We start from the raw sequence: 18,325 nt of genomic DNA on the forward strand, positions 1-18,325 counted from the left end.
TTGTTTCAAATGATCTGGGCCCGTATTCCATAAACAAGATAAGCATTTTGCTTAAGTCTTAGCAATTGTCTTAGCATTTTGCTTGTCTAAGAAATCTTCCCTAACGATATTCTATAAACTTTAAGACATTTGTCTCAAGTCAGGCGATATGGCTAAGCCAAATTCTCAAATTCTATGACCTTCAGTGACCTTCTTAATGATAAATTGCTGCAGAGGTCACTGCAACAAACTTGCAAAAATGTGACTAAAGTTGTTTTTTCTTAAAAATTTGGATTTTATTGAAACTAATTACAACTATTATAGTAAGAGAAGAGCATTCATCACACATATATGGTAAGAATTTTTAATTCAACTTATCTATATTTTTGTTAATTACCAAAACATTTCAATCCCAAACCGAGTGACTTGCACAGTTTTTTGTGTATCAGTCCCATATTTTACTTTTCATGTATTGTTTGTCAAAATATAAATTGAATATATTCCTCTCGACATCTTTACTCTATCTTCAGTTTAAGTAGACCTAGGCCCCCTAAGGGAAAACTTTTGTAACTTTTGAGACTAGTCTTGGGTCTAACATTAGGCCTAGATCTAGCCTAGGCCCAATTACTAGATCTAAAATATTCGTCTGTTTGCAGGAGTATTAAACATTGTCATTGTTTTTTACTTTTTTTACTAATAATACTAGTTTCATGAAGGCTGCAAAACGTAACTTTGTTAGTCTAGTAGTGGCATGCCATAATGGATCGAGCAACCGAGACTGAATCTATATAGGCTAACAGTAGGGCCTATATTAATACATCATATAGGACCTAGACCTATAATAGTATTGGTCTAGGCCTAGAACAACATTCAGGACTTAGCCTGCCTTAGCCTTACTTAGGACAGGGATAGATTTACATGTAGGACTAGAATAGATCTGACTTAGTTAGAGTTAGGCCTAGATCTAGCCCTAGACCAAAAGCTTCTGTCTCCGACTGTATTTTGTTTTTTCTGCTAAACTACGAGTACCGTACGACACTCGACAGTCTAACAACATTACGTTGGACTAGACCCTAATCTCACCAATGTGATATGACAGTAAATGTCAGAAACTTTTAAATAAATTCCCAGAAACTACGGTTATTCCTGTCTACAGTGCTACTGCTAGGCCTATCGCTATGGCATATGCATTGCTTGCCAACTACGGTCTACGCCTAAAGTTAGATCTAGGCCTAGTCCTGACCTAGACATCTAGGCCTATGTAGATTCTAAGTAGATCTAGGCCTAGGTCTACTTCTCTTTTAGGTCCATATGTTTGTTTGGAGGAGTTCTTAATTTATATATTTTGGGGAGTTTGTTTACATCTAGGTTTCTAGAAAACAGGCCTAAAGTAAAGCCTACATTTATATAAAAATTTACTTTTAGGTCTAGGCAGCCTAGCCTATAGTATTATGGCTATACTTTCTTCTATTCATTCTTGATTCTATTTCTAGCCTAGCCGGTAGTCCTAACGTTAGGACTGGCTGATCTAGTTAGACTAGTCTACTGTTTGGTCTAGAATCTCTAACGTAGGCCTAGATCTAGAAGAAAAATAAGACTAAAAGCTAGACCCTATCTAGATCTAGTAGAAGTAGAACTATAACAATCTAGGTGTTAATAGTTATAGGTCGAGATCTAAAGTAGAGACTTGTAGACTCTATCAAAATATAGATTCTAGTTCTAAAAATAGCCTGTAGGATAGTCTAGATCTATTCATCTTACAGTAGGCCTGAAAAAGGAAGCAGGCTAGGGATCTAGCATTAAGTTGAATCCAGCCAAATGTGAATTTCTTCTTTTTAGCTCCAAAGTACTGGTACATCTTAGTAAAATCCATATCGACTCAATCTCATTTTCTGGCCTCACTGTAAATCTGTCAAGTTCTTGTCGCAATCTCGGTATAGTTTTTGATTCTCACATGTCTAATCACATTTCTTTTATTTGTAGATCAGTTCGCTACCAATTGCGAAATATTGGTTTTATTAGGAAATACTTGTCTCGACCGGCCACAGAAAAATTGGTTCACGTAACAAATTTTCCAATATAGACTACCGTATGTCTTGCACATCTATACCTCAAAATCAATGTGTGAGCCAACTTTTATAATTGGTTGAAAACTAAAAAGGGTTTCAGACCACAAGATTTTCATCTAATTTCATTATATAATATGTTGTTACCTTGGCAACACGATTTCTGATACAGACAAAAAATATTCTTGCACATTTTCAACTCAAGACTAATGTGTGTGCCAAATTTCATGAGCATTGGTTGAAAAAGATGAAAGAGTTTGAACTACAAGATTTTCGTTATATAATATTTCGTTACCATGGCAACACGATTTTTGATACAGGCAAAAATATGTCTTAGACAGCTTCAACTCAAGACTAATGTGTATGCCAAGGTTTTAGGAGAATAGACCAGTTGAAAACTGATAAAGTATTTCAATCACAAGATTTTCATTTATTTTTGGTATTTTTTTTGTTACCATGGCAACACAATTTTTTATGTAGGCATAAAATATGTTTGCACATCTTCACATCAAGACCAATGTTTGTGCCACATTTAATGAAAATTGGTTCAAAACTGAGGAAGTGGTTAGAACAGCAAGATTTATACATAATTTTTGCCAATATATACCGTTACCATGGAAACACAATTTCCGACACTTGCATAAATGTGTCTTGCACATCTTTTCCTCAAATCCAATGTGTGAGCCAACTTTCATGAGAATTGGTAGAAAATTAATGAAGTATTTTAAACGGCAAAATTTTGGCCATAATATACTGTTACCATGGCAACACAATTTCTGAAAAAGAAAAACATCTTCCACCTCCTTACCTTAAGACCAATGTGTGTTCAAAATTTCATGAAAATCGGTTTAAAAAATGAGGCAGGAGCTCGAAATGCAATATAGGTATAAATTCTAAAATTTTGTTGGCTGAATTACCTTGAAACTAATACAATTAAGACAACTCACAGCTGTCTTAAAGTTAGGGCTAAATTCTTAGCCATGTTGTATTTATGGAATACAGAATCTGCATTTTTAAGAAAAGTTACTTAGCCATTCATCCTATATCTGTCTTAGTTGCGCAAAACCTCTTAGCCAAATTCTAAGACAAAATTCTTAGCCAATTCTTTATGGAATACGCGTTTTGGCTAAGAATTTTATCTTAGACAGAAAATAAGACAAAATGCTTAGATTTTTTGACTTAAGCATGCTTATCTCGTTTATGGAATACGGGCCCAGAACTCTCTTATTTCTTGACCTCTGAAATTGAGGTATCAAATTAAAAAGCAGATATTGAACTTTTTAAAAATGTGGTTTTCTTTTGAAAGCCAGATACAACCAGCCAAATGACTTTTTGGTGTCCCCTCTTCGAATTGTTTTTGCTCACTGATGAGTGAACGGGAAATAATCTAAGTAATATCAGATGAAAGAGGAGATTCTAAACTTTACATTGGTAGGCTATTTTTCTATTTTACTTGTGATTAAGGTATGATAAATCATCGCTAAATCTCGGTTTCGTTTTGTCTTGGACGCACTGTATATATATATGATATACATGTACATATGTATATATATATATATATATATATATATATATATATATATATATATATATATATATATATATACATATATATATATATATATATATATATATATATATAACAAAACTCCTCAAAAAAATTTGGAAATCTGACTTTGATCGATAATCCCTCCTCGGTTTTAGTGAATATTAATGTGTGTTAGATACCAATGAATAGATCATCAAATTCTCTTTGAAATGATAGCCTACATGATATGATTATGGTTCACACGGAGGTGCAGTGACCTGAAATATGGGGAAAGTCAAAAGTACACAATATGACACAATATTAAAAGTCACTGTTCTTTTTTCTCAACGATTTCTTTTGTTTTCATGCACCTTAAAATCAACATTAACATGGAATCAAACACACCTCTGCACAAACGAACACAATAACAAACAAACATGCATGGCTATTACAAACCACGGTTCACACCATTTATCTCACAGAACCATCACTACATAAACCAAAACAAAACACTAAAAAAATTAAGGAACAGGGTCTTGCTTTGAATGGGTTTTCAATCTCTATAAGCCAGTTCATGGTTAGCTCATGATCAACTTTTCTCTAATGACCTTTGTGATTTTTCATTAGGATAAGCACTTTAATTTTCAAATGTAGATGTTGCGTAAGCTTTACCGGTAGAGTATTCAAATTCTAAGAACAAAATGCATTGTATTTTTTTTGGTATAGACCAGGTGACTAGAATAGTACATCAGGGATCTAGTTTGGAAACCTGTTTTAATGTCTGCTTTTGGCACATTTGACTATTGTTTAGGCTACTGTCAAATACCAGTGATTATGAAGGCTCTATTTATTACTATTCAGCTTGGATGTGATAAAATGAATATTCTGAAAGGAATACATGAATAATCATCTAATCACAAATGCCTATTTCAGTGAATTTGAAAGCCACCTTTATGGTTTATCTCAAATGACCTTTTTCTGCTCGTGCGCAGTTTACAACCGTGAACAGGCTTATTGACACAGGCAAAAGAATCATGTTTCTTTTTGACTCTTCATGACTATTTCTGCAGCTTTTCAATACAGATCTCATCCAACTTTTGAATCCTGCTCATTTCGCGAGGGCATGATCATAGCAAGTATTGTATCATTTTAAAGAGAATTAAATGATCCTTTGAATGATATAGAAAATGCATTGTGTAATATTGGAAGTTGGGATAAACTAGTGGCCAAACTCAGATTTCCAAACTTTTTTGAGGGGTTTTATATATATACATATATATATATGGCCATGCGTTTTATGTTGAGGCCCTGCTTCATTAACCAGTAATTAGCAATTATGTAACATCAATTAGCATTTTTTGCATGGTGGTATGCGAGGGAGCATAAATTGTAATTTCAATAATAAACTAAATGTGTAACATCACAGTACTACCTAAGTATGTAATAGTTTGGGGGCTCACTGGCTTATTCTCCAATCATAAGTGGGTCAACTTTGGATATATTCAGCTAATGAGTATAATTAAATGATGTAAATCATGAAATAAACACGATTAAAACTGTGGCTGTCTGATGTATAGAAAATATGAGGAGAGATAAAATATTGTTGTGGATACACTTTCAATAAAATTTAGAACCTGCAAACAATTCAAAAGGAAAGACGCAAACGGCTTAACTGCAGAATACCCCGCACATTTCTATATACTTTTTCATATGTGTTTTTTAGAAAACTCTATGCGATTTTGTTAGTGATAACATTATTTTCAAATTCATTTTTTTTTCGTGACTATTGGCCCTCTTCTCTAACCACTATACTTATGTAATGTCTCGTTCTGAGCAATAAAAAGAGATCATATCATTCACAAACATTATGGTTATAAACGTATGTATTGTTTTTATTACTTATGTCTTTATGTTGTATACATACATCTTTCCCATACTATTAAGTTATAGAAAATAATGAAGTTTAATCATGTACATGTAATACATCATTATGAAAATTTTTATTTTGAATTCAGCAGAAGTCTAAAGGTTTCTCTTTATAATGCTTCATACAAAAAACAGTTTCATAAAGGACATTTCGCCTATTATTTTTAGTGATATAGAGAATACATGACGTCATAACAAGTCATGATAATAATTTTTTCACAATTTTTGAGAATTTACTGCAACTTTCACAAAAATTATCTCATTTTATACAATTCTTGCTAAAACGGCAGTATGAAATTGCACTTAAACTTTGAATTTGTGTGATAAGAAATGATAACAAACATGTCCCTTATCCGTGTATGAATAAAAAAATACATGCCCTTTCGTATGATTTCTTTGTTTTTCACTTTTCTATTCTATCTGTGCATTTGTTGCAAATATTTGTGTGATTTTTAATCAATTGAAATATTGCACTAACAGCAACTATGTTTTCATTATAGAAACAATAGGTCTTATAAAATAAATTAGTGTTGAAGATTTGAGGAAGAATCATATAGATCATCAAAGTTTAAGGTTTTTATTACTCTTATTAAGGTTATTCTTAATAATAAATTCATTGTTGATTTTGTGAGTGTGATTTAAAAAGAATTAAACTTGCAGATTTATAATATCATACATGGTGGAATATCAAGGAAATGAATAAAAGATTGAAAAGATAATAAGATAAACATATCGAGCAAACAAAGATAAAACAACAAATGTAAAAAATAAAGACACGGAGAGCAGAAATAAGAAAGCAAAGCTAAAATAAGTAACCAGTCTCGTCCTTTGTCCGTTTATAAGAATACATTCACTCGCGTTTTCACACCTCCCCTTTTTCTCTCACTTCTTCTTTCATTTTGTTTTATCATTAATTCTGTACATTTATTTATTTTTATGACATATTTATGATCAATTGAAAAGCCGCATTTTGTTTTCTTCGGTATGAGATTGGTAATATACAAGTGCAACCATTTTGAATGTAATATGTTTACATCTAATTTTGAAATTTGATTGAGATTATCCCTTATGGAACAAACACAGTGTTACCACAGTGTGTACCACAGTGTGTAACACAGTGTGTACCACAGTGTGTAACACAGTGTGTACCACAGTGTGTTCACAGCGTGTACCACATGTGTTTAATATATGATTTTGGGACGTGTGGTAACACTGTGTTTACAACACTGTGTAACACAGTGTTGCCACACAGTCCGAAACACATATTAAACACACTGTGTACCACACGTTTATAACCACATAGTCCTTTACACTGTGGCATTCACCACATAGTCCACCACACTATGACATACACCACCACACTATGACATCAACCACATAGTCCACCACACTATGACATATACCACACAGTCCACCACACTATGACATATACCACAGAGTCCACCACACTATGACATGCACCACATAGTCCACCACACTATGACATATACCACATAGTCCACCACACTATGACATATACCACATAGTCCACCACACTATGACATATACCACAGAGTCCACCACACTATGACATATACCACAGAGTCCACCACACTATGACATACACCACATAGTCCACCACACTATGACATACACCACATAGTCCCCCACACTATGACATACACCACATAGTCCCCCACACTATGACATACACCACATAGTCCCCCACACTATGACATACACCACATAGTCCCCCACACTATGGTGCTCATCTTACTGTGATGTCTACCACATAGTCCACCACACGGTTATTGACTACATAGTCCACCACACTGTGGTATGCATGTGCCACTAGCTCATTTACCACATGCAGTCCACTACATACCCATGCAGCACATACCATGTAGACCACTGCAACACAGGCCAACTGGAACGAAGCACAGTGTCCCGCAATCTTCACCACAAAAGTATACCATCATTGCCAATTAGTGCTGATCTCAATAGGAGTGGAAGCTAATAATAGTGTCACCAATTCAAATCAAATTTTAGAATATATCTTTCATCATTTTGCATACCCAGTTGTAAAAAAAGAAAAAAAAAATCAACACTAAAAACTTCCATCCTCCTGATCACAACATAATTGATTTGAGAATTTGTCTGTTGTCACTGGCTGTAGGTACTTGGGTGGTTGTATCATGGTAGACATTGTGCTTTGGTCCCAATCTGAAGAGTAGGGAGAGCAAGACACGAGAAAATATAATTAGAAATAAAAAATGAAAAAATTCATTTCGTTCAGTTTAATAAACAGTAATATAATAAAAGCAACATGAAAATAACTGGGTCATAAATACAAGCACTGTGAATACAAACATGAATTTTTCTCCTCGATTTTCACAAGTAAACATACGTTGTGGAATGAAATTGTTTGGGAAAACAAGCCTGGTATGAAATATTTCTTAAATGTAAACATATTAACGGGGTACTCCAGGCTGACATAATACAATTTTAACAAATAAAGTAAAATGAGACAAATAAAATACTGAAAATTTCATCAAAATCTGACAAGGATGACAAAGTCATTACATTTTTAACTTTTGCATTACTAGGGCAAAACAGTGCTATGCATGTCTTCATGAATATGCAATGAGCAAGCTGATGATATCCCCACGTAATCTTTTGCATTTTATTTCAAAAAATTATATTTAGTCAAATTTTGTCACCAAATATAATAAAAAAATTGGATTGACAACTGATTTAGTTTGTAAGAAAATCATTGTGCCAACTTATTTTGTTACAAGGGAGACATGTCGTGTACACATGTAGGAAAATATGAAATGATCATGATTTTATTATTAAATAAGAAAAAGGAAGGTGGGGACATGACATCATTAGTCAACCTATTGCACATTCATGATGACTTGCATATGACTATTTTCACAAAATATTGCTAAGCTTGAAATTCTATAACTTCGCTATTTGCTATAAGATTTTCAGCGTTTTGCTCGGTGGATTTTACTATATTTATTTTGATATGATTATTTTCAGCCTGGAGTACCCCTTTCAGGTATCTAACATTTATGAGTCTATATTCTGACAAATTTATCTTTGAGGTTGTTCTTTCATTCAAATGCAAGTATCTTCATTCGAAACAAGACTTGCAAGGTTACAAGTGATGAAAACACCGAACTAAAATAACCTGTTTAACCTTAAAAGGAAAGGTTACTTGAAAAAAAAAAAAACATGTGGAACGCCTCTGACAGTCTCGCCTGCGTCACGCAATTCAATATAGCAACAATGCTGACTTTGAATAAAAACAGCACTTGATACTTGATTACCCTAATGTTCAAGTCTACTTTCAAAGTTATGAAGACATTTCTAAAATTACTCCCAACATAGTCAAAGTTCTTTGACGCTAAATGACATTTGACCTTAATCATTTGACTAAAAACTAGTGCAAGACTATCAATGATACTTGATTACCCTTATATCCAAGTTTCATGAACCAGATCCATAAACTTTCAAAGTTATGACATTTAAAAAAATATCTCGAGCATGGTCACAGTTCATTGACCCTAAGTGACCTTTGACCTTAATCATGTGACCTAAAACTCATGCAAGATGATAAGTGAAACTTAAATACTCATGTCCAATTTTCCTGAACTAGGTCGATAAAATTCCAAAGTTAAGATGACATCTCAAAAACTTTGGTTAAGATTTCAATTTAGATAACCAAACATGGTCAAATTTTATTGACCATAAATGACCATTGGCCTTGACAATGTGACTTGACAATGGTACTTGATTACCCTTATGTTCAAGTTCATGAAATAGGATCATGATGATGACACTTAAAAAAATTAACAGTTCAGATTTCAGTGCTGTGACCTTTGACTTTGATCATGTGACCTGACAGGCTGACACTAATGTAAGATTATCAGCAATTTAACTTTTGTACAAGTTTCATAAAATAGGCCCTTATATTTTTAAAGTTATGACAAAAAAAACTTAGACCCTAAATGACCTTGATCATGCAACCTGGACACTCATGCAAGATGATCAGTGATACTTCGTTACACTTATGTCCAAGTTTCATGAACTAGGTCCATATACTTCCTAAGTTATGACGACATTTCAAAAACTTAACCTTGGTTAAGATTTCAATGTTGACGACGACGCCGCCGTAGTCGGAAAAGCAACGCCTATACATGTAGTAAAGCAAATCCCTACCATCACAGAGAGTTGTGAAATTTCGAAACAGGAACAAGTAACCAACATTTATTTTTCAAAAATAAGAACACTTTGCATATATTTTGCCTTTTCACACCTATAGACAAATATCAGAAAAATATGAACAAGAGCCAAAAAATGTCCACAAATCTCTTGCATGAAGTGCATATACTAGCGTCCATATAGCTGCATATAAGTATTCATTTGTATTAGTTGGAACTTGGAAACAGTATCAAACGGAAGGCACATGGCAAGAAAATTATTTGTCATAGTATAAATATAAAAATATATCAATCTGAGTTTGATGAATAGCACAAGGTGATAAAGCAGGAGTTGGAATGTCATGATAAATTTTGAAAGCACACACTATATAAACCTGAGTTGGCTGTATTAGGAGACATGTCATAATACATGAAAGACATTTTCGTGTAATATATACCCATGATCAGAATAAAATGTTTTTTTTAATGACTTGTATGAGGCAATATTAAGGCTTATTTCCAAACAAAAAAAGGTATCACACTTAAACCTGCTTTTCTGCACGTCTTCGAGATGCACGGACATCTTTCAGCTTCTGGCCCATGCGTGCACGTACTTGGCCCGTGGAAGTGCAGGGAAATTTGCTTGTTGTGTGTGCTGAATATAAGAAAATGAAAGGACACAAAAACTGGCTCAAAGTCTCAAACTTTTATCAAAGACTCTACATCATTTATAAATATTAATTAAAGCCAAGTCAAGTTCCGTCTGTTTGTGACTGTTGGTTACTCAGCTGCAGTGGAGTATCTAAGAGTCACAAACATAACAAAAAAACCATGCATACCCATGAAACAGGATTATGATATTAGGGGCAGATAAGTTAAAGCAAGAAAATCAAGATTTCAGGCTCGGTAATCTTATTTCTATAGTCCTACTTGATTGAAAATATCTTATGAAATGACAAGGAAGTGACTTAAAGGAAATTAAGTTCTTAAACTGGTTGATTGTCTAAGCCTTTGACTCTGTGAATTTCTAATTTCTTTGGTCCGCCGCTCTGGAAGAAATTGTACCGGTGACAGGCAGCATCGTTGTAAAATGTAAAATGACAAGACATTTGTGAAAATCAATCACTTACTTAAAACATTAAAATGTTTTCTATGGTTACGTAGATTCAAATCAAAGTCGGTGTCCTTTTCCTCCGTTTTCTGTTCGTTTGTTTTTGTTTCCACATCAAAAACTTATTTTCACGGTAGATTACCATTTGGAGAGACTGTGCTATTCTAGTACATGTAGTTTCTCTTTCAGGGAGATTCACCCTAACCCTCCGCCTTGAAATTATTGACAAGCTTGGTAATATGAGAAATTCCGGAGCATCTTCCTATTTACAGTAATTGTGATATTCTGAATTCATTTGTAGATTCACGCAGAGACAATCATTCTTGGCAAAATACACAAGATAATGTAAAAGCTATCAAAGGGGAAGTTCACCCTGATGAATAATTGGTTGTAATAAGAAGCAAAAAAAAAATTGAGAAATATATCAGTGAAGGTTTGATAAATATCATTAAAGAACAGAGATTTTTTTAAAATATGATTTTATGACATCACAGACGATATGAATTGCCCAAAATGCCATTTTTTCAAAAATTGAAAGTGATTTTTTTATTTTTGCGGTGGATATATCATCAGACACATCATTTCATAGCCCCTTCTACTAGAATTTACCATAACGCAAATTTGTGTGTGAGACAGTGTTATTTAGAGTGCCAATATCCTACAATGATATACCAAGAAAGTCAGAAAAAACTTTAACATTTAAAAAAATCACCAATTTAATGAAAAAGCATGTCCGGAAAACATAACTCTCATCTCATATAGATGTATGTCCTGAAAGAGCATCTACTCCATCATAATTTCAGATACCATTTTTATGTGGTATATGTTTAACCTTCAATAATTAAGAGGTATTCTTGGTTGTGATGTAAAATTCTATTTGCACCAAAAGCATGAATGCAATGCTCTGGAGAAGATACTCTTTCTGGACATATGAGAATTTTGTTTTCTGGTCATGATTTTTAGTCAGGTCCAGATTTAAAAAAATGTGCTCAGAAAAAGTGCTTTAGGCATTTTGTGTTAATGCTGATTTATCAATTGTTTTAAGGTAATTCAGGGGTGCTGAACCCAAAAATGCTGTTTGCCAAACTTGATTCCGACGTTTTCATCCTCAAATCGGCAAAAAACAAAATGGAGGCATTTTTAATGCAGTTTCCCATTTTAAACGATTTTTATGGGTGATTGTATTTAAAAAATTGGGATCTATGCGTTATTTTTTATACCCAGGGTTGCAAACATAATGTGTCCGAATGATTCGTCAGCCATATCTAATTCCAAGATAGCTGCCATGATTCACAGCTGCTGATTTGATAAATAATATGGCGAAATATTTGATAATTTGGGTGCAATGCTGGCATATTCACATTGGATATCTAGGTGAGTCAGTCGATAATGTCCGCCATTTTTTCCTCGCCTGCATAGCAGAATCAAGACATGGACGTCGCTTTTCCGACGGCGGCGGCGAAGTCAACATCAAATCTTAACCGAGGTTAAGTTTTTGAAATTTCATAACTTTTAGGGTTTAGATTCTTATTTCATGAAACTTAGGCATGTTAGGATTAAACAAAGTCTATTGACACAGGTTATAGTTCCAAAACGTTGTCAAGGTTACCGGAAAATCCAACATAGCGTCCACAACGGCAGTCGTTGTACTGTCAACTCCAAAAATAAAGTAAATCCTCAAAATCAAAATCATCAAAAAGCTTTCAAGGCAAATAATGAATCAGGACATGTTTACAAGATAGTGAGTATGTCAGAGAATTCAAGATTACCTTCCAAAACGGCGTCTATAATGGACGTTGTAACTTTGAAATGGTTCAAATTCATATAATATTCTCCTGGTAGAAATAACTTTGGGGTCTACCGATAATAAAATAAAATATATAAAAATCATGATTCCAAAGGGAAAAATTACAATGGAAAAATTTCAAGATTTATCAGTGGTGCAGTTTTGCCCCTCCCCCCCAAAAAAAGTAATGATGGCTTAAAAAATAGTTGCTATTTCTTAAAAATCTGGCTGCAAAGTTCATATACTATCTACCTACAATGTAAGAACATTTTGTGCCTTTCTCATGAGGATCATGATATACATGTAGGTGAAGACATTACAGGGAACCACTGTTGTCCATTTTGTCAAAAAAATGAAGAACGCTCCAAAAATTACATTCAAATTGGCTACCATTGTTACAAAAATGACAATACTTCATATCTCATCTAGTGCCACTATTTTGGTGTCTCTGTTTCTAAGGCTCATGAAAATATGTTTTACAAGAATTAGTGACATAATTAGGTGGTGGTGCAACAATAAATAAACATTAAAAAACAAACTTTAAAAAATAAGGTAGAATTTAAATTTCCATAATTCACTGATAAGTATTTCAAGACACGTCATTTTTGTGCTCAGGACTATCCTATGGTTTTATGATTAGGGGACAGCAGTCATTTTCACGCAGTTTTAGAAGTCGCTTTGGACTTTTTACGACGAAAAGGAAACCGACCATCTTTTTTATTTGTTCCAATTTATTATTTCAGCCTTCAAACCACAATACATGTAGTGAAAATTTTGTTCACCTAATTATGACCATGTTTAGCTGATGGAAGTATTTTAAGACTCCCTTTGAAAGCCAACTTTATATGATAGGCAAAATTGACTGCTTCATACCATTGTAATTAATCCAAAAGTATTATTCAACCCTTTAAACTATAGTGTAGACACCAACATCATATTTCCCTAGTGGATTTTAAATAGATTATGTCAATTTTTGAGTATCAGTAGCCATTTTAGACTCCTTAATTGGAAGCCATCTTGGATTTTTAGACATACAGGACCATTGATTGCCCTTGTAACTTATCCGAATGTATTACTTGACCATTTAAACCAAGGGTTACACAACATAATCATATACAGTGCCCCAGGCGGATATTAAACAAACTATGACAGTTTTTAGTTAACAATAGCCATTTTAGACTCCAATTTTGGAAGCCTTTTTGGATTCTTGGACATGCTGGACCTCTGACTGTCCTTGTAACTTGTCCTTATTTATTACTTGACCCTTTAAACCATGGGTTAAACACCAAAATCATATAGCCCGGGCTGATACTAAACAAACTATGTCAGTTTTTCGGTGAGAACGGCCTATATAGACTCCATTTTTGGAAGCCATCATGGATTTTGGACATAATGGAACCACTAACTATCCTTGTAACTTCTTCCAATCTAATACTTGACCCTTTAAACCATGCGTTATACTAAAAATCACATTCTCCAGGCGGTCATTAAACAAACTTTGTCGGTTTGTAATTAACAAGAGACATTTTATACTCCATTTTTGCAAACCATCCTGGATTTTTGGACATGGAGGACCATAGACTGTCTTTTTTACTTGTCCTAACGTATTTCTTGACCCATTAAACCATGGGTTAGATACCACTATCATATGCCCAAGGCAGGTATTAAACAAACTATGTCGGGTTTGGGTTTTTTTAGATAACAACAGCTATTTTAGACTCCAATTTTTAAAAGCCATCTTGGATTTTTGGACATAGTGGACTGTTGACTGTCCTTGTAACTTGTCCCGGTTTACTTCTTGACCCTTGAAATCACCAATGAATACAACCCAAACAAAAGACAATAAAATACGTAAAAGATGAATTATGAATTTTTAGGCCATGGCAGCCATTTTTACGCAATCTTGGATTTTCAGGTACCCTGGAGTGCTTCTGTTCACTCTTTCCTTTTTCGCCCTCCACCATTGAACACATGTATGCACCGGAAAAGGTGTCTAGGGTAGATAAAGTGCCAGTTATTTTAATTTTCAGTTCATGGCGGCCATCTTAGACGCCATCTTGAAAATAACCACTTTCCCGGATACGGATTTTGGTGGATTTTTAGTATGTTATTTTTGAGATCAAATAGTACCAAAAACCGTTGACAAACATTTTTGTTACAAGTTTTGGGGGTCAGAACAGAGTAAAATGGGTGTAGAATGGCGGCCATTTTGTTTTTGCCAATTTGAGGATTTTAACATCAAAATCAAGGTTGGCAAACAGCAAATTTGGACTCAGCGCCCTCAAATTATGTTAAAACACTTCTCAATTCAGCATTAACACGATTTGCCTAAGGCACTCTACTTTTCTCAAATCTGGACCTGACTATATTCATTTAATTGGCCACAGAATCTTGCCGTAAATAATAAACTTTTAAACTGACCTTCATGGTTCCGCTGGTCTTTAGTCTTTTTCTTCTTTAGAAGCTCTGCCATAGCAGATCTGTCAGCTTTCCCAACCTGCAACCAAAAATGGAAATAAAATATGAACACATATGGAATATGTTTAGAATTTTTAAAATTAAAATTTAATTTAGCCCCCCCCCCCCCCGCTCAACATTTTTCAAGACCATTCCGCTGCGATTTTTTGGGGTGACCGCGCCGCGCCACTCACATTTAAGTCTCGCATATCTTCTGAGTTCCAATTTGCGACACCTGGGTACGCGGTCATGTGCAAACCCAATGCAATTCTGTATCTACACTAGGAATCCAGACAAAATTCATAAGTGTATCATTATTTTTAGTTTTTCTAATGAATTTTCTTTTATTGAAGTAGTACCACCAATACTTTCCAATTCCATCAATTTTTTTTTCAAGTAGAAATTTAAGAGCAATTTTTTGAATCACCACTGGCAGCGATATCAAGTTATGTAGAAGTCATTTTTTTTGCAAATCGAAGAATAAAGTCTGGCCTGCTTCAGGTAAACACTTATCACTTCGGACTAAATTTCCTGGCTAGTATGCTTCAAAATTTCCTGATCCATGCACGTCTTAAAAATTTAAGTTGAATGTAAAGTTTCAACGTACCCTCTTTCTCACATCTTTTTTTTGAGGTTGAAGCCTCATCCTCCATGTCCTCATCTGTGGCATCAGACTCATCCATAGCCTCATCTACTCTGGTTGCGGTTTTTAGGAACTCCTCTTTCTTTAGTACATCAGCTTTTTTTCTGTACGGGACAGGCACATTAAGGACAGACATAAATAATCAGAGTAATTTCAAAGAGCCATTTATGAAATGCATTGTAAAAATGGGTTCTTAGCATTATTACATTTATTACTACAGCGTACAGACAAGTTATCAAATCAGAATTCAGACATCAGTTTTTAAGTTATAGACGTAAATAATTTTATCTGAATTCTGTACACACAAACTATTTTGAGTTGTAGACATATTTTTCAGTAGATCTAAATAAGATAATTATTATTTAAAAACTAGTAAGAATCTTTCACATCATTAAATTGGCCCCCAAATTTGTTAATTAGCCGATGTAATGCTAATCCAGTCTAGCCAGGAGGCTTCTAGAGAGTAAAAATCATTTACTAACGTAACTTACTCTCATACGAAGCCAGGGCTTCTATTGTATACATGTGCATGTAGGCAGCCAAAACCTGAAACTTTTGCCCCCGAGATTTCTACTTTCTCTCTAAAAGATCTAGCCCTAAATCATGTACCTGGGATACAACTTCATTTCCGACATTTCTATGCTATGGATTTTATTTTTAGACAAGAATTCATTAAAAAAATGAAAAAATATCATGAAAAAAAAGAGACTTGCCCGATGTTTACACCGCCATCTTGTTTTCTATTGTTCTTCACCCACGATACGGACGCTTGAGTCGCGTAACGTGGGTGAGAGTAGCCAGGCGGCTTCTAGAGAGTAAAAATCATTTACTAACGTAGGAAGGTTTTAAATATTATATATAAAAATATTAAAAAATGAAGATTTCTTACCTAACTGATGCCGCGTAGACCCCCCGTTCCACATGTAAACAACGGAAATACAATAGCGTCGACCCTTGAACCGTTTATGTATGACGTACTTCCGGAGAGCAATCCCGTCTTAACGAACAATTTAGAGATAAAAATTCTTATTTAAAAAATATTAAAATTTATTTTTTGATTATAAATAATTCATATTAATATATATAAATTATTCATGATCACGAAATAAATTTTAATATTTGTTGAATAAGAATTTTTTCTCTTATTTCTATCTCTAAATTTTATATTTTTATATAATAATATTTAACACCTTCCTACGCATTAGGCGTAGGAAGGCGTAAGAATGAATAGTTAGAATTAATAGAATTCTTGTGATTTTGGTTTAAAAAGATGGATTTTCTAGGGAAATCCATCTTTGTTTTGGTCCTTCGCTTAAGACACTATGGAGAGAGTGTCAAGACGTCAATGATGAAGAAATATATGATATCTAAAAAAAATCACCATCATTGCTTCCTCAAGACTACGTTAGTATAGTATTAGTAAATGATTTTTTACTCTTTAGAAGCCTCCTGGCTAGTAGAAAAGATGGAAAGAGCTTACGGCCGTGTTTATGTCGCCATCTTGATTTCTTTGTCTTTCGCTTGGCGACAGCATGCAAATCGCGCGATTCGTTTTTTTATGAATTCTTCTTTGAGAAAAATGAAATCAATATCGCAGAAATGTTACACCCGGTAATCTACTTCACTTGGAAAATAAGTTGAACCCCATGACAGGTAGGCCTACATGTTTTAGGGCTAGATTTAGAGGGAAAGTAGAAATCTCGGGGGCGAAAGTTTCAGGTTTTGTACCAGTACGTGGGTGAATATAGCTCGTGATCCCAGGCGTCAGTGGGGAGTAACCCTACGACTACGTAGAGTACTGTGTAGAGCTAAATTCACAGTAACCCAGGCCAGGGAACTCCCTGGGTTAAAATCATGACTTTCATTCAGTTTCAGACGCCTCCAGGCTAGTCGAGCACCACATAGCCTATAGATCTATATACATACGGTTCTTCGACAATTACCCCTGGACAAAGGGAGAGCATAAATAATTACATATTAGGTACAAATCAGGATATAATAATGTATATTTACCACTGGCCACTAACACCTTGGCCTTCCACATCCCAGCCAATGTTTCGGCCGTTTCTCTGCGGGGTTCCGGACTCCACCAGGCCCTCAACTCAAGTTCGGGTCCACCAAGTTGACCAACATCTTTTTGTTTGTTACAAAATCGCTAGAAGTAACAGTTCCTTGTTTCCACCCAGTGTACTAAAACCCACATGGTTGATATCCTTATCAATTCAAGAAGATTAAGACAAAGTGCAGTAAGATCAGATTCTAACGGGCGTAAATATTGGATGAAGCGATAAACTGTAACGGGCGTCGGTGAGCTTTCACGAATTTGAAACGCACATGTACTACACTAAGGCTGCGTTTATGCGACCTCGACCCAGAATCATGATTGGAATCACCATTTGAATCATGATTCATAACAGCAGCATGAATCACGATCCGACAGAATCAGCGTTTATACGACCATCTTTCTAACGCTGTTTCTCCCTGAATTCGGGCCGATCCAGTGCGCATCACAGTGCGCAGTTTGACCCAGGAAGTATAGGTCAACATTTTCGCACTTGTTTCTAACTTCACGTCGGCTGCTAGATTTTTGCTGCCGGCCGCCGGAGCTAAGGCGCGATCGTTTGTGCAAGTGCAACGCTTAC

The 18,325-nt window shown here is 34.7% G+C and overlaps 1 long non-coding RNA gene across 1 annotated transcript; it reads right to left on the reverse strand.

The window, feature by feature from the left end:
• Window positions 1–15,038: 15,038 nt before the first annotated feature.
• On the reverse strand, window positions 15,039–18,023 carry LOC121426823. Its single transcript, XR_005971633.1, has 3 exons — window positions 17,697–18,023; window positions 15,648–15,787; window positions 15,039–15,080 (listed from the first exon to the last, which is right to left on the reverse strand). It is a non-coding gene; the product is annotated as an uncharacterized LOC121426823 (long non-coding RNA).
• Window positions 18,024–18,325: the final 302 nt, after the last annotated feature.

The sequence above is a fragment of the Lytechinus variegatus genome, chromosome 13 (assembly GCF_018143015.1).
Source record: "Lytechinus variegatus isolate NC3 chromosome 13, Lvar_3.0, whole genome shotgun sequence".
NCBI lineage: Eukaryota > Metazoa > Echinodermata > Echinoidea > Temnopleuroida > Toxopneustidae > Lytechinus > Lytechinus variegatus.